The sequence below is a fragment of the Schistocerca gregaria genome, chromosome X (genome assembly GCF_023897955.1).
Source record: "Schistocerca gregaria isolate iqSchGreg1 chromosome X, iqSchGreg1.2, whole genome shotgun sequence".
In the NCBI taxonomy this organism is placed as follows: Eukaryota; Metazoa; Arthropoda; class Insecta; order Orthoptera; family Acrididae; genus Schistocerca; species Schistocerca gregaria.
In genome coordinates, this window is record NC_064931.1 from 233,384,248 (window position 1) to 233,403,609 (window position 19,362).

Here is a 19,362-nt window from a genome sequence, read left to right on the forward strand (position 1 = left end):
GGGGTGCTCCACAGAAGTCACGGGCTTCGTACTTGGTCAGGTGATTGGGTGTCACTTGTGTCATACGTCTGTATGCGAGATTTTCACACTCCTAAACATTCCTAGGTCCACTGTTTGTGATGTGGAAATGTGAAGGGACACATACAGCACAGAAGCCTATAGGCTGACCTCATCTGTTGAGTGACAGACACCATTGACAGTTGAAGAGGGTTGTAATGTGTAATAGGCAGACGTCTATGCAGACCATCACACAGGAATTCCAAACTGCACCAGGATCTACTGCAAATACTATGATAGTTAGGCAGGAAGTGAGAAAACTTGGATTTCATGGTCGAGCGGCTGCTCATAAGCCACACATCACACCGGTAAATGCTAAACGAACACCTCACTTGGTGTAAGGAGCATAAACATTGAACGATTGAACAGTGGAAAGACGTTGTGTGGTGTGATGAATCACAGTACACAATGTGGTGATCTGATGGCAGGGTGGGGTATGGCAAATTCCCGGTGAACATCATCTGTTAGCATGTGTAGTGCCAACAGAACAATTCAGAGGCGGTAGTGTTATGGTGTGGTCGTGTTTCTCATCGAGGAGGCTTGCACCCCTTGTTGTTTTGCATGGCACTATCACAGCACAGGCTTTCATTGATATTTTAAGCACCTTCTTAGGCCCCATTGGTGAAGAGCAATTTGGGGATGGCAAGTGCATCTTTCAACACGATCAAGCATCTGTTCATAATGCATGGCCCGTGATGGAGTGCTTACATGACAATAACGTCTCTGTAATGGACTGGCCTGCACAAAGTCCTGACTTTAATCTTACAGAACACCTTTGTATAGACATGTGTATTCAAATACAGGGATATGTAAACAGGCAGAATATGACACTGCGGTCGGCAATGCCCATACAAGACAACAAGTGTCTGGCACAGTAGTTAGATCTGTTACTGCTGCTAAAATGGCAAATTATCAAGATTTACATGAGTCTGAAAGTGGTGTTATGGTCGGTGTACAAGCAATGAGACACAGCATCTCCGAGTAGCAATGAAGTGGGGATTTTCCTGTACAACCATTTCATTAGTGTACCATGAATATCAGGAATATGGTACTCTGACATCACGGCGGCCGGAAAAAGATTGTGCAAGAAAGGGATCAAGGACAGCTTAAGAAAATCATTAAATGTGACAGAAGTGCTATTCTTCCGCAAATTGCTGCATATTTCAATGCTGGACCAGCAACAAGTGTCAGTGTGCGAACCATTCAACGAAACATCATAGATATGGGCTTTTGGAGCCAAAGGCCCACTCGTGTACCCTTGACGACTACACAACACAAAGCTTTACGCCTCATCTGGGCCTGTCAACACAGACATACGACTGTTGATGACTGGAAAGAATGTTATCTGGTCAGAGAAGTTTGTTTCAAATTTTATCAAGCGGATGGACGCGTACAGGTATGGAGACAACCTCATGAATCCATGGACCCTGCACATCAGCAGGGGACTGTTCAAGCTGGTGGAGGCTCTGTAACGGTGTGGGTCATGTGCAGTTGGAGTGATATGGCATCCCTGATACATCTAGATTTGGACTCTGACAGGTGACACATATGTAAGCATCCTGTCTGATTACCTGCATCCGTTCATGTCCATTGTGCATTCCGACAGACTCGGACAATTCCAGTAGGTCAATGTGGCACCCTACACGTCCATAATTGCTATAGAGTGGCTCCAGGAACACTCTTATGAGTTTAAATACTCCCACTGGCCACCAGACTCCTCAGACATGACTATTATTGAGCATTCCTGAGATGCCTTGTAATGCATTGTTCAGAAGAGATCTCCACCCCCTCATACTCTTATGCATTTATGGACAGCCCTCCAAGATTCATCGTGTCAATTACCTCCAGCACTACTTCAGACATTACTCGAGTCCATACCACATCATGTTGTGGCACTCCTGTAAGCTCACGGGGGCCCTACACAATATTAGGCAGGTGTACCAGTTTCTTTGGCTCTTCAGTGTATAATGAAGTACCGGCTGAGAAAAGCTGCACAGATATTCTATCAGATCTTGATAAGACTTAAAGTGGTGCAAAGATTAGCAACTTGCTTTAAATGTTAAGAAATGTGATATCGTGCACTTCAAAAAATCCAAAACATATATTATGCTACGAAAACCATATCAATGAGTCACAATTGTAAATGGTCAAATAATACAAATACCTTGATCTAACAGTTTGTAGGGTTATGAAAAAGAATGATCACACAGACTCAGTTGTAGGTAAAGCATGTACATAACATCTTGCAAAATGAGTATCTCTAGACACTGACAACTGACTTACAATTGTTCCAATCGCAAAATCTATACACATTAACACAAATTTGCCGTCACCTAAGGAGAACAGTACAGGTGAAGTCATTGAGCGGATTGAGCTGTCAATACTGTAAAACTATTTTACTTTTAATGCAAAGATTTATCACCAAAAACAGGAGCTCACTATGGGCAATAGTTTTTCTGGCACCTTTGCTGAAATATTTGTCAATTATCTGGAAAACAAGTTCTTTCAAAAATATAGTACACTAAAGCAAAATGCCATTTACAAGAAACACTATGTGGATGTTGTCATCACTTTGTAACGCTGTCAATAAATTTTGGGCATTACTGAATTAAAAGAAGCTCCATTGCAGCTGTGTGTGAGGCAAACAGGCAGTCACTGGTATGTAGTTTCACAAGCAAGCCTGTGTATGTGCTGCAAAGTGGTCAGACCATGCTGTACAATTGTGGTGGTATTGCAAAAAGGACATGCAACTATTAGCCACCCTGTGGAGTATTTGCACACCACAGAAACGCAAAAGGACGTTCCTGGAAGCAATGTATCAACACAACAAGTGTGCTATTGACCACTATGAATACTCTCTGGTTCTAGCACAGTTACATGCTGTCTGACAGCATCCTCTGCGACACTAGAATTGCACAAGTGTTCATCACACTATGGGCCAGCCAGAAGCTTATGCTGGTCTGGGCAGCCAGCTCCACCAGATCATCTCACAGTTCTAAGTCTGCACCTGCAGATTTAGAATAACACAACAGATGAGCTGTTCCCCAGACTTCATGGCAGCCCAGAACTTCTACCCAGGAGGGCAGCAGTTCACAGCCAGGGCAGTACTGCTGCCATCCTTCTACATCAGGACAAGCTTCTAACCCAGTATCAGTGCGTGCTTAAGAAAATTCAGCAGACTTATGCATTGCTTGCACTGCCCACTCAAGGCCATGTAATGCCAACTCTGGTAGGCACTGCTAAGTGACAGTGTCAGCAAAGCGGGATGCACACATGAAGTGGCCATCCTGGCATCATGACCTTCCGACACCATCAGCCATCAGTGTACCATGCACCTGCAGACGGCATATGCAGGAGTGGTGCAGCCCACCGATGTTGGAACTCAAGACCAAATAAAATATTTTTATTTTGCAGTTGAGTTTTCCTAGCCACCCCTGACCAGAACCACCACAATCCCAGAAGTACTTGTGGACCTCATCTGGCAACTTGTGCCAGCACAGTCGACCTCCACACAGCACAGCTTTGCTACCACAGCACGAACTTTCATCAAACAGTGGGGTGAGTGAACAGACTATTGGTTTTTTCCTTGTTTTATGTGCAGAGGGCATGGGTTCCAAGTGAGCGATGCACAAGCATTTGAGGGTTATATTTATACATCCAGGGGAACACTGATTTTTCAAAATTCCATGGTAATACAAAGGAGCACTATTTACAGCCTGTGAGATATGCTTAGTCTTAACTTGACAGGACAGTCAGCACCCTGTACGGGTCAACATCAGTAACTTTTGTTAACTGTCATCAGTATGAGTATATGAGGGCTGTTCAAAAAATTCTGGAGCATTCATAATTTCACGCCAATGGTGTGTTGGAGCAAAATGTGGTTGGCATCGCTGCACATGCCTGTGTTTAATGTGTAACTGCCAGCAGTTTCACTGTTGTATGCCTGTTATATATTGTTCAGTGCTGTATTGAGTGGAACATTGTGTCACACAGTTTGTGAACTTCAAGGTGGCAGAGTTAGAGGAGCAACGTGTCTGCATTAAATTTTGCATGAAACTCAAGAAAACCTTTACAGACAAACATCAAACAATGCAGGAAGCTTACGGTGCTTAAGCCATACTCGATGTTATAAATGGTTCTCATGGTTTAAAAATATAAAGATGACCCTTTTTCAGGGTGCCCTGCAACATCTGCTGACAATGCTCATGTCAGTAACCTCAATGAAACTGTGCATGCCAATCAAAGAGATTACAGAAGAATGTAACATTTCAGTTGGATCATGAAATCCTGATACAGCAGCTTGGAACGTATTTTGTTGCTGCCAACTTTGTCCCAAAACTGATGATTCAAGACCAGAAAGACCTTCACCTAGCAATCTGTGAAAAGCTTCTGGATCACACAAATGAGAAGAATATGTTCCTTAAGAGAATCATAACTGGAAATGAGACGTGGGTGTACAGTTATGATATTGAGAGACCAAGGGTCACTCTTCACAATGGGCCTGGAAAAGTTGGTCAAGTCAAATGTCAAAGCCATGCTGATAGTTTTCTTTGATTTTGAAGGATTAGTTCATCGTTAATTCATGCCACAGGGACAAACTGTCAATTGGTGGTACTATCGGGTCGTGTTGTGATGCCTATGAGACAATGTGAGAACGAAATGGACTGAAATGTTGCAAGACAATTCATGGCTCTTGCATCATGATAACGCACCCACACTTTCATCCTGTTGGTGCATGACTGTTGCGCAAAAAACAAAATCACTGTGCTGCCTCATCCTCCATACTCTCTAGACTTGGCCCCTGTGGACATTTTTTATTTCCAAAGTTGAAAACCCAATTGAAAGGACGAAGATGTGCAACGACAAATGAGATAAAAGAAAATTTGCAGACTGTGCTTCATGTGATCCAACAAGCAGTGTGCCAAGACTGCTTCCAGAAATGGAAACAGAATTTGGAGCAGTGTATCAGTTGTAGAGGAGAATATCTTGAAGGAGACCATGCACAATAAGTAAAAGGTAAGAGTAGAAAAATTTTGTGGACAAAATTCTGTAATTTTTTGAACAGACCTCCTATGGACAATCAGGGAACAGAGTCAAAATGAATGATGAAAATGAGAAGACATAATATATATATATATATATATATATATATATATATATATATATATATATATATATATATATATAGGGTGTTTCAAAAATGACCGGTATATTTGAAACGGCAATACAAACTAAACGAGCAGCGATAGAAATACACCGTTTGTTGCAATATGCTTGGGACAACAGTACATTTTCAGGCAGACAAACTTTCGAAATTACAGTAGTCACAATTGTCAACAACAGATGGCGCTGCGGTCTGGGAAACTCTATAGTACAATATTTTCCACATATCTACCATGCGTAGCAATAATATGGCGTAGTCTCTGAATGAAATTACCCGAAACCTTTGACAACGTGTCTGGCGGAATGGCTTCACATGCAGATGAGATGTACTGCTTCAGCTGTTCAATTGTTTCTGGATTCTGGCGGTACACTTGGTCTTTCAAGTGTCCCCACAGAAAGAAGTCACAGGGGTTCATGTCTGGCGAATAGGGAGGCCAATCCACGCCGCCTCCTGTATGTTTCGGATAGCCCAAAGCAATCACACGATCATCGAAATATTCATTCAGGAAATTAAAGACGTCGGCCGTGCGATGTGGCCGGGCACCATCTTGCATAAACCACGAGGTGTTCGCAGTGTCGTCTAAGGCAGTTTGTACCGCCACAAATTCACGAAGAATGTCTGATAGCGTGATGCAGTAATCGTTTCGGATCTGAAAAATGGGCCAATTATTCCTTTGGAAGAAATGGCGGCCCAGAACAGTACTTTTTGAGGATGCAGGGACGATGGGACTGCAACGTGGGGCTTTTCGGTTCCCCATATGCGCCAGTTCTGTTTACTGACGAAGCCGTTAGCGAATGTCTCTCATGCAGCAATGGTAGCGGCGCTGAGGGGTTGCCGCATTTGAATTTTGTATGGATAGAGGTGTAAACTCTGGCGCATGAGACGATACGTGGACGTTGGCGTCATTTGGACCGCAGCTGCAACACGGCGAACGGAAACCTGAGGCCGCTGTTGGATCACCTGCTGCACTAGCTGCGCGTTGCCCTCTGTGGTTGCCGTACACCATCGCCCTACCTTTCCAGCACGTTCATCTGTCACGTTCCCAGTCCGTTGAAATTTTTCAAACAGATCCTTTATTGTATCGCTTTTTGGTCCTTTGGTTACATTAAACTTCCGTTGAAAACTTTGTCTTGTTGCAACAACACTGTGGTCTAGGCGGTGGAATTCCAACACCAGAAAAATCCTCTGTTCTAAGGAATAAACCATGTTGTCCACAGCACACTTGCACGTTGTGAACAGCATACGCTTACAGCAGAAAGACGACATACATAATGGCGCACCCACAGACTGCGTTGTCTTCTATATCTATGGTTATGCAATGACAGTGTCTCAAGCATAGGGTCTCACTAGTTGGGAAGCAGTTCAAGCACTGGTTACTGAACTGGTGTGATTGAAAGCAGATAATGCAGACTTGTGTGATAGGCTTGCAGCTAGGGAGAAAGAACTGGAATTTGCCAAGCAACCTATTCCTTTATTAGATGGGGCCATAGCCCCGGTTTGATCACCTTCTCTTGAAAGCTGACTGATGGCATAATGTCTTTTTTGAGTTCAGCAGTTAGCAGCCCATACACATATTCACAGCTGTCATTCACCTCTGTCATTCATGGCCCATGGTGCACCGCAGTTGCCTTGGTGCCATTGTCAAATAGTGCCATTTTGCCATGCACAGTATGCTTTAACCACAGCAGCTTGTGAACATTTTACAAACTTAGCCATTTTGGATATGTTTCCATCTTTGGCCCGAAAGCCAATTACCATGTTTTTTTGGGTATCAGATAAACTGCTCAATTTCCACATTATGATGATGACTGCACTGTTTCCTCTGTCCCCCTGATACATTTCTTATTCCCTCCACCACTAATGCTGCCGCCTGCTATCTGTGAGTGGTTATTGCATGTGGGCATCAAACATAGGCGGTGATCACATTAATGTGACTGGACCATGTATATCTGTAGTTAGTTTCATGAGAAAAAGCCATCAACAGCTATCTCTAAAGAAGTGCTTTGCACTAGTTTTTAATGGCTGCAATATAGACTGTTCTGGAGAAGGATGAGAAACTCAATTATTTGGTATGTCATGAAACTGACAGCACGTTTGTCTGCATATAGCATGACAACAGCCTCACAGATCAGTTTCCAGTCATAAATTGTATCAAGCAGGGATGGGTTCCACCCTCTATTTCTCTGATGTGGTGTCTGATGGCCTCAAGAAAGGCAATGAATAAATTAACTTCAAAATTAGATGTAGCAGTGATGTCTTTGACATCTCATGCTTTAGAGCCAAACACAGTACCCATCAATGAATTATCCTCGAGATCCTCTGCTTGAAGATATCTACCTTTTTAAAACGAAATGATAAGATCATGTACCAAATACCAAAATTCTATGAAGGTAAAATATGCACAGCATAGTGTCCCTTCTTATTAAATATCTGTTAAGATGGTATGGGCACCTAGTTACAATGGATGATTACAGGTTACGTAAAGACAGTTTGTTTATAGGTGGTCTGGGAATGTGCATCACATAAAATTCTTACTGCATGTTGTTGTGCAAAATTACTTCATGCCTTGATGTAACACTGTCCCAGAATGTCATTCCTTATTATCATAATGAGTGGAATTGGTTAACACGGTCCTTGGATTTTACTCCTCAGATTTTTTGTGATGGCTCAATGACAAACAATGAAGGCCTAAATACAACAAAAGGGTGCAAACAATAGTAGTTGCTGGCTTATGTCATGACAACTGCCTATGTTATAACACCACCAGAAGCACTACTTGTAGTACAATCAAGAGAACCAAGTCAATTTAAACAACTAGAAATTTTAATGGTTTTCCACTTATAAGTCATTTGTGTGTTCTTGATCATTAGAATGGCTATCACTCAAAACTTCATGGAAACTTAAGATATAATCATTTGAACTTTTTGTTAAAATTGGATATACAACTATCAACTTCTTGATCAATGATGGCTTCTCCAGAAACATTTTGGATTAACCCAAATTAAACCCACGAATAATCTACAACTTCCGAAAAGGTAACAAATGTGGTTCAGCACAAATTTATCCCAGTGATGTTTCGGATTATTGGAAGGTGTTCAAAGTTCTTTCAGTGCTGTGTTAAAGACAATTCATTGGAGAAATTTAGGTGCTTGTCTCATCCTATGATTTAAATATAGTGACATTATTTGAGATTAAGCAAACCTTCCAATCATGCGCATCACTCCACTGTGTTTAAATCACATTGGAATCATTTGAAGGATGCTACATGGACATGAGGGTACTTGTATCTCACCCCAGGCCACTTGACCTCAGTTCTACTGACCACATCTGGGACGACAGCAAGCAAGATGTGTGCACCTTACATCCAACTCCGACCAGTCCCTGTGAGTTGTGGGCCACAATTGAGTTTTCATGGTTCAGAAGAAAAATGAAATGACCGTGTGGCATTGATGGCCAGGACACCCCATGTGGGGAGGTTCAGGCGTCGGGTTGCAAGTCTTATTTTGGGTGAAACCACTTCGGGTGACTTGCGCATCAATGATGATGAGGACAACACAACAACCAGTCCACGAGCAGAGAAATCCCCAGCCCGGCCAGGAATCAAATCCAGGCCTGCTGCATGGCAGGCAAACATGTTACCACTAAACTAAGCAAGTGGACTCATGGTTCAGAATGGTTCCCAAACACTTCTGATATCTTGTGGACTCCAGCATATGACATGTTGCCATCAATATCCAAATGAAGGGGGATGCTGCATGCTGCTGAGCAGGCACATATAATTGCTCACAAGTTTAAATCTGATACTTAGAGAGTGATTATCTGATTTGGGTCAATTAAGAGTTGTAGGAAGGCCAGATATTTGAGAAACATTTGACTGTAACCCCTGACACAATACAGGTGTGGTGTGGTAAGTCTGAAACTTCTATAAAACCAACAGGAAATTTTTGTTAAATGGCATTATTGATGCGAAGTGTGGTTCTTATAACAAGTTTTAGCAAGCTTTCAAACAGATGCAGTTGTTTGTTGGTAGCTATCTGATGTGATCAATGTCAAACATTTCATAAAAAGTGACAAAGATGGTTCTTGTTCAGCAAAGAAATGTTTTTATTTAAAGAAGCGAACTATGGTCTAAATACAATTCAAGTAGAGGGAATTTGGTAGAAAAAAATGTGCCAGCATTCATAACACTTTATCAGTAACTCCACGACCATGCCCAGAGGAACTAGTGATGCTGACCACCCGCCTTGCCGTACTCTGTCATATGGTAACATTTGGTTGAGTTATGGATGGGCATGGTTCTGCACATCACTCTCCTGTCTGTTGTCAGCTTTCCAGAACTTGGAGCTTCCACTTCTCGCTCATCTAGCTCTTCAATTGTCCTTACAAGGATGAGTGCACCGTATTCCAGTCCTCTCATCAAAGACCCTAACAGTGCCTGGAATTGAACGTCAGTCCTCTGCAAGGCAGTTGGACACAGTGACTGCTTTCTGTGGAGATGGAAAACCATTTATAAATGGATAAAATATTTAAATCTCTGAAGAAATGTTTGACAACAATCATGGTATCAGGAAAGAAGAGACTTGCCATAAGATTTACAAGACTGTTGAGAGGGAAGGCACCTCTTATGATTGGATACGTAATATCCTGAATTAAGTTCTGCAAATGAAGCAGCTCAATATGCAAATGATGCCAGAGCCAAAATTTCTCAGCCAAAGCAATTTCAAAACATTATTAGAAAAAGCTGAATCATAATCTGAATTTTTGACTTAAATAAATTGTGATCCCATCACACCTTTGTGACAAAACTGCACTTTAAACAGTGGGCTGGCAAAGTGAAAGCCCCCAAAATACGAAAACCCATTTAGTCAGCAGGAAAAAATAGGTTGATTTATTGGACATATAGGGTAAGACTGTGATTGAATATTTGAAAGAGGATCCAACAATGACTGACTTTTATTTTGTACTGTTACTGAACAATGTATTTGCATAGTAATGTAAAGTTCAAGAGAATTTTTTTTTTTTAAAAAAGGACAAAAAATTAATTGTACTGCGCTTAGTTATAACAGAATCATTACAGTAAAGATTGGTAAACCATAAGGTTTGAGTGTCACAATTTTCAGTAAAGCTGTGGGTGTAAACAAATGTGTCCATATTTCACAGTTTGAGACCATTTTCCACTTACTTCTTTCCTTTGCTAACCTCTCCATTCACCTCAGCAACATCAGTGACTTTGTCTTTCCCTGCATTTTTACCCTCCACAACTCCCTCTATTCACCAAGGTAATTACTACATTGTATAGTAGCATGCGCACTATGAATATGCCCCACCCAGGCAGTACGTACATTTTTCCTTGTCTATGCTTTCTAAAACTTACCAATTTCAAAAGTTAGCTGCCCAGTGCAGATTTAATAAATATGACATTTCATTTCCAACAGTATTGATGTCCAAATTGTTATGGAAATCCACTGAAGATCAAGTTTTTATAGAAGCACATAAAAAATGCTTATCATAAACATTAGTTAACACAAAATAATACTGCAGCCCAGACAAAATACTATGTAATAACATATACTTTTGACATAAAACAAAAATCATGTAACACGAAAAGATTTTTCTTCTCACCTAAACAAATATACCTGCTTTCTGCTGTCACTATGTCACCTAGATTTGTTAGCCTTTTTATTATTATTAGACTTGGGACATAGCAAGGTGGAATCTTTCCATCTGTTATGTTTCTGCACTTCTTAAAGTATTAATTTTTTTATCTGATTATTATTCACTTTTCATATTGTTAACTGTGCAATATATATGTAACATACACACAGATATTTCAAATCAGTAATTAGACTGGGATGCACTTAAATTCATTGTTTAAGTGATTATTTTGGATCAGCTGATTTCATTAAGATAGCTAGCTTTCATTAGAACATTATTAATTAGAAAATATGGTTAAAATTTAATATTGCAGTTCATTATGTACAATATGTAGTGAGCTAATCAGGATATTAAAAAGGCTGGCATTGCAAAATTGCAGTAACATAATTTAAATTACCTGAAACTAATTAACTTATACGATAACTGACACTGGACCTCCAGGCATTCACAATTTTCTGTTGCTGTTTTTACCTATGTACTCGCTACATTCTGAACTTTGATATTATACTTTTGGTGATCTAACTTTTCTGTGTAACATGAGACAATTCACTAATTAATAAATCCACAAATTAACAATTTTGCATAATTTACCATCATTTTCAAGATGGCTGCCACACTCGTAAGTAGGATATTCCCAGCACACTTACGTAAGATGGTTCTGTGTGTGTGTGTGTTTATAATTTAATAATTTTCAGCATATTTTGTAAATGACATTACTTTATTGGTATAAAACCCAGTTAGGAATGAAAAATCTAACCTAGACATTTTTCAAATCGTTAAGCAGTTTCTGAAATCAACAAATATCCTTAGGTCGGGCTTTAAATAGTCAAGCCCCACCCCAAAATAATCAGTTGGTGATTGATTTAACAACCATGTGAGTCTGCACTTCGATATCACGAGTATCAATTATGTCAGTTTGCATATAATGAGTCCACAGTACAATAGCTTACAGGTAATACCTATGCCAGACTATTAGATAAAAAGTCTTGAGTGAGCTAGTCATTGTGTAACATCTCATGTTACAATTGTGTGTGATAGCAAACATGCAACATCTAAGTGTAACTGCTCTGGGAAACCTAGTTACTGCATATTTTAATCAAGCTGATACCTTTCTACATGTCAAAAATATGTGCACTGTGCTTGTTCTGATGTATTTCCACTGTGTCAATTCTACAGTGTGTTCACTGATTCTTGTGTCACTCTTCTGAAATGGTGTTACCTGGATTACGAATGGAGATGGGAGTGTGCAGTACCTACCTGTATACGATACGCAAATGTCAAACTGGATCTGGTCATTCAGGATAATACAAGTAGGGGACTGCCACAAATGAAACAAAGAACCCAGTGGTCGCTACTGTTGTTAAGTTATTGCTTGCCTTTTGTCTCCGCCATTATGAAAACACTTCAGTCAGTTTTTGAACCCAGTGATAGATATGTCGAACTTCGTGAACTGTGAGTTGAAATCAACAGATTCTGTGTCAAGTTCATGTTGTGTTTCTTCTTTTTTTTTTTTAAATACAGGTACCGTACATTTATTTTGTTGTGTTTCTAAATACAGGTACTGTAAATTTATTTTTTGTGTGCATTAGCAGAGAAATCAAGATGAAAACAAAATGCTATTTCACTTAAATGGAAGGTAAATCTGCTTAAGACAGTTAATGAAATATAGAGGTAGAAAACAGCAAACCTTAAGGGTTCGGTTGGTACATTTCAAGAAATAGAACAATAGAGTTCACAGATGTTCTCAATAAAGATAACCAAGCTTTACTATGACTACAGATTGGTTGCAGCCTACATTGCAATCATTACTCAAATATTGTGACACATCAAAGCTGACAAAACTGTCTTTATTTTACTGCTGCTTATCCAATAAATGTTTTATTGTTCAGGATAAGAAGTAAAAACCTATAAGAAAAGAAATGTGTTATTGGTAGGATGCAATTTCAATTGATCTCTAAAGCTACCCTTATCACTGGGAAAAGTTAAACGCTGTGCTGTTTTAAGATTTTGAGAACACTACCAGTGGAATATATGGTGAACAAGATAGCGTGGATGGCCTTCATGTTCACCAACTGCATTCTCTATTTGCATAAGTGATTTCTACAAGAAAAATGTGAAGGTGCAACTAATTGTTGACAAGTTTCTATATTGTTAGACTTTCCTATAGTACCACCAGTCAAATTTGTAATTGATGATGTGTGCACAGGACTGATTACAACTGACAAACACATTTTGGAGATCATTCACACCACGAAATATGACACCAATGTAGATCATGACAGGAAATTTGACATTGATATCAACACTGTAGTTTCTTTCTCCACTTTCAATATACAGTATGTAACTACAAGTAAATTTTTGTAAGAAAACTGAATTATAGCACTCTAATAAAATTTTGCAAGATCAAAAATACTAAGCTGTTTTCTTGTTCCTTTTTGCATACTTTATTACACAAGAAATTGTGGTTTTCTCAATTTTGTGTTGCCTTATTTTCACTGTAGATGTCATTGCCAGCTAACAGAACTTCAATGTGAATTTGATCAGCCTTTGTGGTAGTGGTTTGTTGCGTCATAATTTGCAGCCTAAAAAAAAGGCTTAGTGACACTACAACACATTCGTGAAAAAAAGATGTGGGCCATTGGGACCTGACACGTTAAAAATTCAACATCACACCACGAAACCTGATACAAGTTCAGAATGACTGAGATAGAATAATGAACATCACCTTGAATATGGCCACAATCTAGAAGCACAGGTATATATTTCACTTTTTTTTTTTTTTTTTTTTTTTTACTATAGTACATCAACATTTTCTCTGCATCTACGTTGGTACTATAGTACAACAACATTTTCTCTGCATCTACTTTTCTGTGCAGATACCCCTGGTATCATACAAAAGACACCTTTGGCATGACAAATACATCCATACAGGCACTAGTGTACTGACTGTTATTAAAGGATCTTTACTACAGTTTGGACTGCAATGATAGTGGAGCATTCATGCGAATGCGATACTGCACTTATGAAAGTTGTTGCCCACATTGTTATCAAGCATAATACTGAATACACATTTGGTGCAATGATCTGCATCCCCACTGGGTATTGTTTCAAAATTTGGATATCCTCAACAGTGACCACTATGTCCGGGACACTGTAGACCTCGAAACGGTAACTGTTTTTCATGTCAATGTGTTTCTGGAGCTGCATCCTTGCATCCTTACAGGATAACTATTGTCCACATGACATAATAAATATTCATGACCGTTTCTCAGCTCAACGAATACTAGTTACTGTCACACAATGGAAGATAGGGATGCATGTTCCAGTACATCTAAAACGTGTTAGTATGGCATAAAAAGCACAGTTTCAGGAGATGGCACAAAAGCATTCTAAACAGGCAGACCTTAATAAAGCTTTTCGGGACACAAAAGAGTTGTGGCTACATAATTTCTGAAGTGTTATTACCATAGCCCTGTTGTTCGACTCATCCAGCCTATATGAGTTCATAAAATTTCTGTGCAATGTGATACAAGCACCACAGGGCAAATTTATGTTGCTAGCATTGCCTGTCAGTGTTAGGTGAATTCTTACGCTTCAAAAGAGACGGATTTATTGTCAAGTTGGTACTCCACCAGTTATAATCAAAATACAGTTTTATGTAATATCAGACATAATTCTAGACTCGCCTGAGGATTTATTCATAGGGTGGATGCAGCATATTATCTGAGATGGAGGGTCATTGGCAGAAGTATGGGTAATATCAAGTGTGCCCCAGGAGTGTGAGTTGAGACCCTTGCCTCTCATGTTGTATATGATCTGGTAGACAATATTACTAGTAACCTCAAGAGTTTTTGCAGATGAAGCAGTTGTTTACAGAAATTATTGCCCAGAGAAAGCTGTACAAATATCCAGTCACATTTTGGTAATATTGCAAAGTGATAAAAAGACTGGCAACTCGTTTTAAATGGCCAGAAATGTAAAATTATGCACTTCCAAAAATTGGGAAATGTAGTAACATGTGACTACAACATCAGTGAGTCACACTTTTAGTCAGTCAAATTGTACAAATATTTGGGTGTAAAAATGTATGAAATGATCACATTAGCTCCATAGTAGGCAAGGCAGGTGGCAGACTTTGGTTTGTTGGCAGGAAACTGGGAAATGCAATCTCCTTATAAAGGTGATAGCTTATAAATCACTTCTGCAGCCCATTTTGGAATATTACCCAATTGTGCGAGACCCATACCAAACAAGGCTAACTGCCAGTATTGGTTGCTTGCAAAGAAGGTGAGCACAAATTGTCACAGGTTTACGTGACTATCAGAAGTGTGTCACAGAAATGCTGAAGAACATAGATTGGCACATGCTTCAAATCAGATGCTAATCATACAGTGAGAGCCTACTTACTACATTCCAAGAACTTGTATAAAGTGAAGAGGGGAGTGGAGTGGAAGGAGGGCTTTTACTCAGCTGAATTACTTGTCCTGCTTTTTCATAAAACTTGCAATTATTTTAGGTCACAGGGTTTACAAAAGGAAGGGGGGTGGGGAAGAGACTAACTGCTTAATTATGCAATGAAAACAGACCCATTAATGGATTGCTCTATGTAAACAGTCAAAAGATAAGAATTTTCAACTACATCGTTTCTGATTTCTTTCACATTTTCTACATTCAGTAACCCTGGCAAGATATGAAAGACCACCAGTCTGTGAAAGTACATGACAAGTCCATTGCAAATTACTTGTCTGAAAATTATGAAAGTTAAATACACTTCAAAATACATTACTATGACTCTGGGACCAAGCAGAGTCAACTGGAAAACAAATTTAGTAGGGCTTTACATTAACACACACCCCTCTGCAGACAGCAAGCACAGCCACACGAAAAGCACACAAGGCAAAAACAGAAAACTGCAGTCTTGGTTCTGATGCATGTTATGTGACAACCTGAAATATGAATGACTGGAAGAACTTTGGGAAAGCAGAATTGTTGAGTAGTTGGCGGGTGGAATTCAGACAGTATATATGACAAAATACAAATTTTGACTATACTTTCACTGGGCAGTTAGATCACTGTGTTGTTCTCAGCGTCACTCAAGCTGTTGCAGTACGATCCACGTAAGAATTTCATGGATGGAAAGCCATCAAGGAAAGTATGAGCATTCATTAATGCCACATGAACCCACACTTCCAGCGCGTCTCTTATATTAACACGGCTCTTTGTGTGACAAAACTATCTGGTCGGAATCACACAGACAAAATAGAAACCTTTGCGGAACTATGGGCACAGCAATTCTAATAGTGACAATACAGATGATCTGAGGCGTTTGTATAGTTTTCAACAGCTCCCACAACACCAGCAGATCACACAGCATCAGCCACAATGACTTAAAGTCCCTTAAATTAATCCCTTGTTCCTAATGTTGCAGGAATCCCATTTCACAAGTTAAATTTCATTTATAAAAACTTCGTAAGTTAATATTCAAGTATAACTGACGCAAATACTAATGAACTACATAATCACTCGTATTGAAATATCTTCCTGCTGTTATCATACATTTCTACTTTAAGCCACTCTCACATTCTTTAGTTTTGATTAGTTACTCAGAATTCACATACATATAACCAAGAGGTCTGAAGTCTAAGTCTATTTATTTTTTTGTACAACTTTATGAAAATCGAATTTATCGACTGTATCCTCGGTTTTACTACCAACGTAACAGTTTTACTAGCATTAGGTCTTCTTGATTTGCTATCTCTGATATTTCCTTGCGTGACTATATTATATTATGAGAATTACTTCTCAAAAATCGTCCCGCATTAGAATTAACAAATATCACACTCATACTTCAGTTATTTTCTACTGAAGGTGATTCTTCAGCTACTGAATTCGCTTAAGATACTTTTATTTTTGTTAATAACACACATTAATTTTTACAATAGTATAGGAATACAATTAAATTTCGTGCTAACTACTGAATATTTTTAGCATGTCTGTGTATTTAACGTAATCCTCGGATGTAAACTTTGATGTAAAGTACGGTTGGGCGGGGTTTGTGGAGGGCAGGGGGGCGGAGCTTAGCGTACAGGGGGCGGCACTTGTGCCACGGTCATTTCTAACCTTGTGGTGAACTTGTGGATTTAGCGGACGATTTATCCACCGGGGAGAAATAGGAAGTGTTGTAGCTTGCCCTGGTTCTACGCATGCTCAGTAGGTTTAAATACGCATGCGCAGAACGCAGCATTTTGAGCGGGCTTTCTGCTTGTTATTGTTTTCATTTGTGATCAGCAGACGATAAATAAATGAGCTGTTTAGGTCTCCTTTCGTCATTGGGCGAACTATACGTGTGCAGAACGACTTTACGTGTGTGTCAACATAACTAGGTTTATCAAGAGATTCCCACAGGCCACGAAACTCTAGGATCATTTTGTGCACAACATGTAGATAACGGTTCCACTGTAATGGTGTTCACAAATCCAGAGAAACAAATTACTTTAGCGTCGTCAGAAGCCGTTGGGTAGTAACAAAACTGGTGTTAACTACCCAGCCAGCATGGACGTTATGTGCAATTCAACAAGTAGAATTACTGTTTCCTTTTGCAAGACACACACAGCAGCCATCAATCAAAACTAGGCCCCGCTTAAATTGAAGGCAGTGAGCAAATCGCTACAAAAATTTCAATAAAAATAATTTTCGATGACGTCGTAGATTCCGTGAGCGTCTGTTTTACAAACGATGCACTAAAACTACGTGTTGTCAAAAACATCTGCACAATATAGCAAGTCTGAAGTACTGAGACGGGGAATTTAAGCTCTAAAGATATCAGCGCTCAAAATCGGAGAGTTATCTACAGCTGCTTCATGATGAAATCAAGTTTGTTGTAATGAATGGGGATCAGACAGAAATTATGTCAGTACGGTACGAACTGCATTTACAAGGACTGTACACTTTGATTAAATGTCGCTAGTTTTCATCTAACAATTCTTCTTGTACTGGACGAATTGTGCCATCTTTTGGAACAGGGGTGATCTTCGTGCTATTTGTTAAAGGTCCTGAATTACTTTGCGGTGCGCCCTCTTAAGTCAAAAAGTATTTATTTCCGAGATGGCAGAGGTGTTTCACAACGTCTTGTAGAATATCATGGAGCCACCGAAACATTGTATTGTTCCTGTGATGTTGACAGCCGCTTGCAGAAAAATGTATCTCCAAAATCACAGGATGCGGGAAATGGACGGAAGTTTACAAAATTATTAGATCAATAATGGAATAGAAAAAGCTTTTTCAGAATTTGTCTGACGAGGATAACAATCAAATGCAAGACGACTCTAATTGTTGAGACTTGCAATTTTTTTTTTTTTTTTTTTTTTTTTTTGAACCTCCATAAATTGTCATCATCTGGGCCTATTGCTAGTGCCACTGGGCGGATATAAATACGAGCATGCACTTAGAACAAATTCACACATAATAAAACACATATCTAAACGATTAGATTTTCCTATTTGTTCACTGATTCGGTACTTGCGGGACAAATTGTATGCCAAGAGTAACATATTTAAATAAAAGCAAAGTAACATCAAAGCTTTCGGCTATAAGGCTGTGGCAAAGTGCAGCTCACCGTCGAAAACATGGTTTGCAAAAATGATACGCGGAAAGTGCTCTCACAGAAAGGTAATGAGACATACTGCTTGAAGAAAATAAAAATAGTTCATGCAAATACGAGCTGAGGCGCCATGACTGTCAAACCTGTATTGATGCTTTCGCATGTAGCTGTATTGATTCAACAAAGTTTATGTGCAAACACGTCCGTCTGGTTTGCCGAGTAGCAGCACAAAATGATATTGACGGCGAATGCTCCGACAGCTGTTTAGTTATTGATTAATCAGGCTACAAAATCCAGTACGGCGAAAGCGTCTACAAGCAAGGAAGCGAAGCGGAAAGAATTGGTTTGCTTCAGCCGCGCATGTGCAGCTTTGGCGTCATTTCCGTCGACAGAAATTCGTAACATCGCACATCGCACTCAGAGATGATATGTACAAAAACACACACACAACTGTGCTGATTGCGAAGCTCACTCTTTCTGAACAGAAAGACGCCACAAGTGTTGCTTAAGAAAAATGTGGCAGATTCTTCGTGCCTCCAATAAAAATAATACTGATCGCTGGGGCCTGAGTGTGGGAGTCGGTGTACGTTTGTAGGTCACATTTGTACGTTTTTCTCGAAAACTACGGCCTCTAGCAGAAAGTATCCCAGTACAAAACTAAATTCATTACATTTCCTATGAAAGGTGCTGTTCATTTTTTCTGTGGGGCTAATAGTTTGCGTGTAGCGAGCTAGAGAATAAGAAAATCTCGATCGTTATTTATGAAGGCTTGATCCAACATTGCGGGTTGCATAAAACGATATCGGTAGGGGCAGCTGAATCGCTCTTACAGTGCTTGATTTGTAAAAAGAGAGGGTTCGGGGCACTGTAACCTTTAAGTGTGCGT

The 19,362-nt window shown here is 39.7% G+C and overlaps 1 protein-coding gene across 1 annotated transcript in view; it reads right to left on the reverse strand.

The window, feature by feature from the left end:
• LOC126299359 (uncharacterized) overlaps positions 1 to 18,820 on the reverse strand; it is a 168,669-nt gene extending 149,849 nt beyond the window's left edge. The window contains exon 1 of the transcript XR_007552786.1: positions 18,620 to 18,820. The gene's annotated coding sequence lies outside the window, so the exon portion shown is untranslated. The remainder of the gene's footprint in view (positions 1 to 18,619) is intronic.
• Between the last annotated feature and the right edge of the window lie 542 nt (positions 18,821 to 19,362).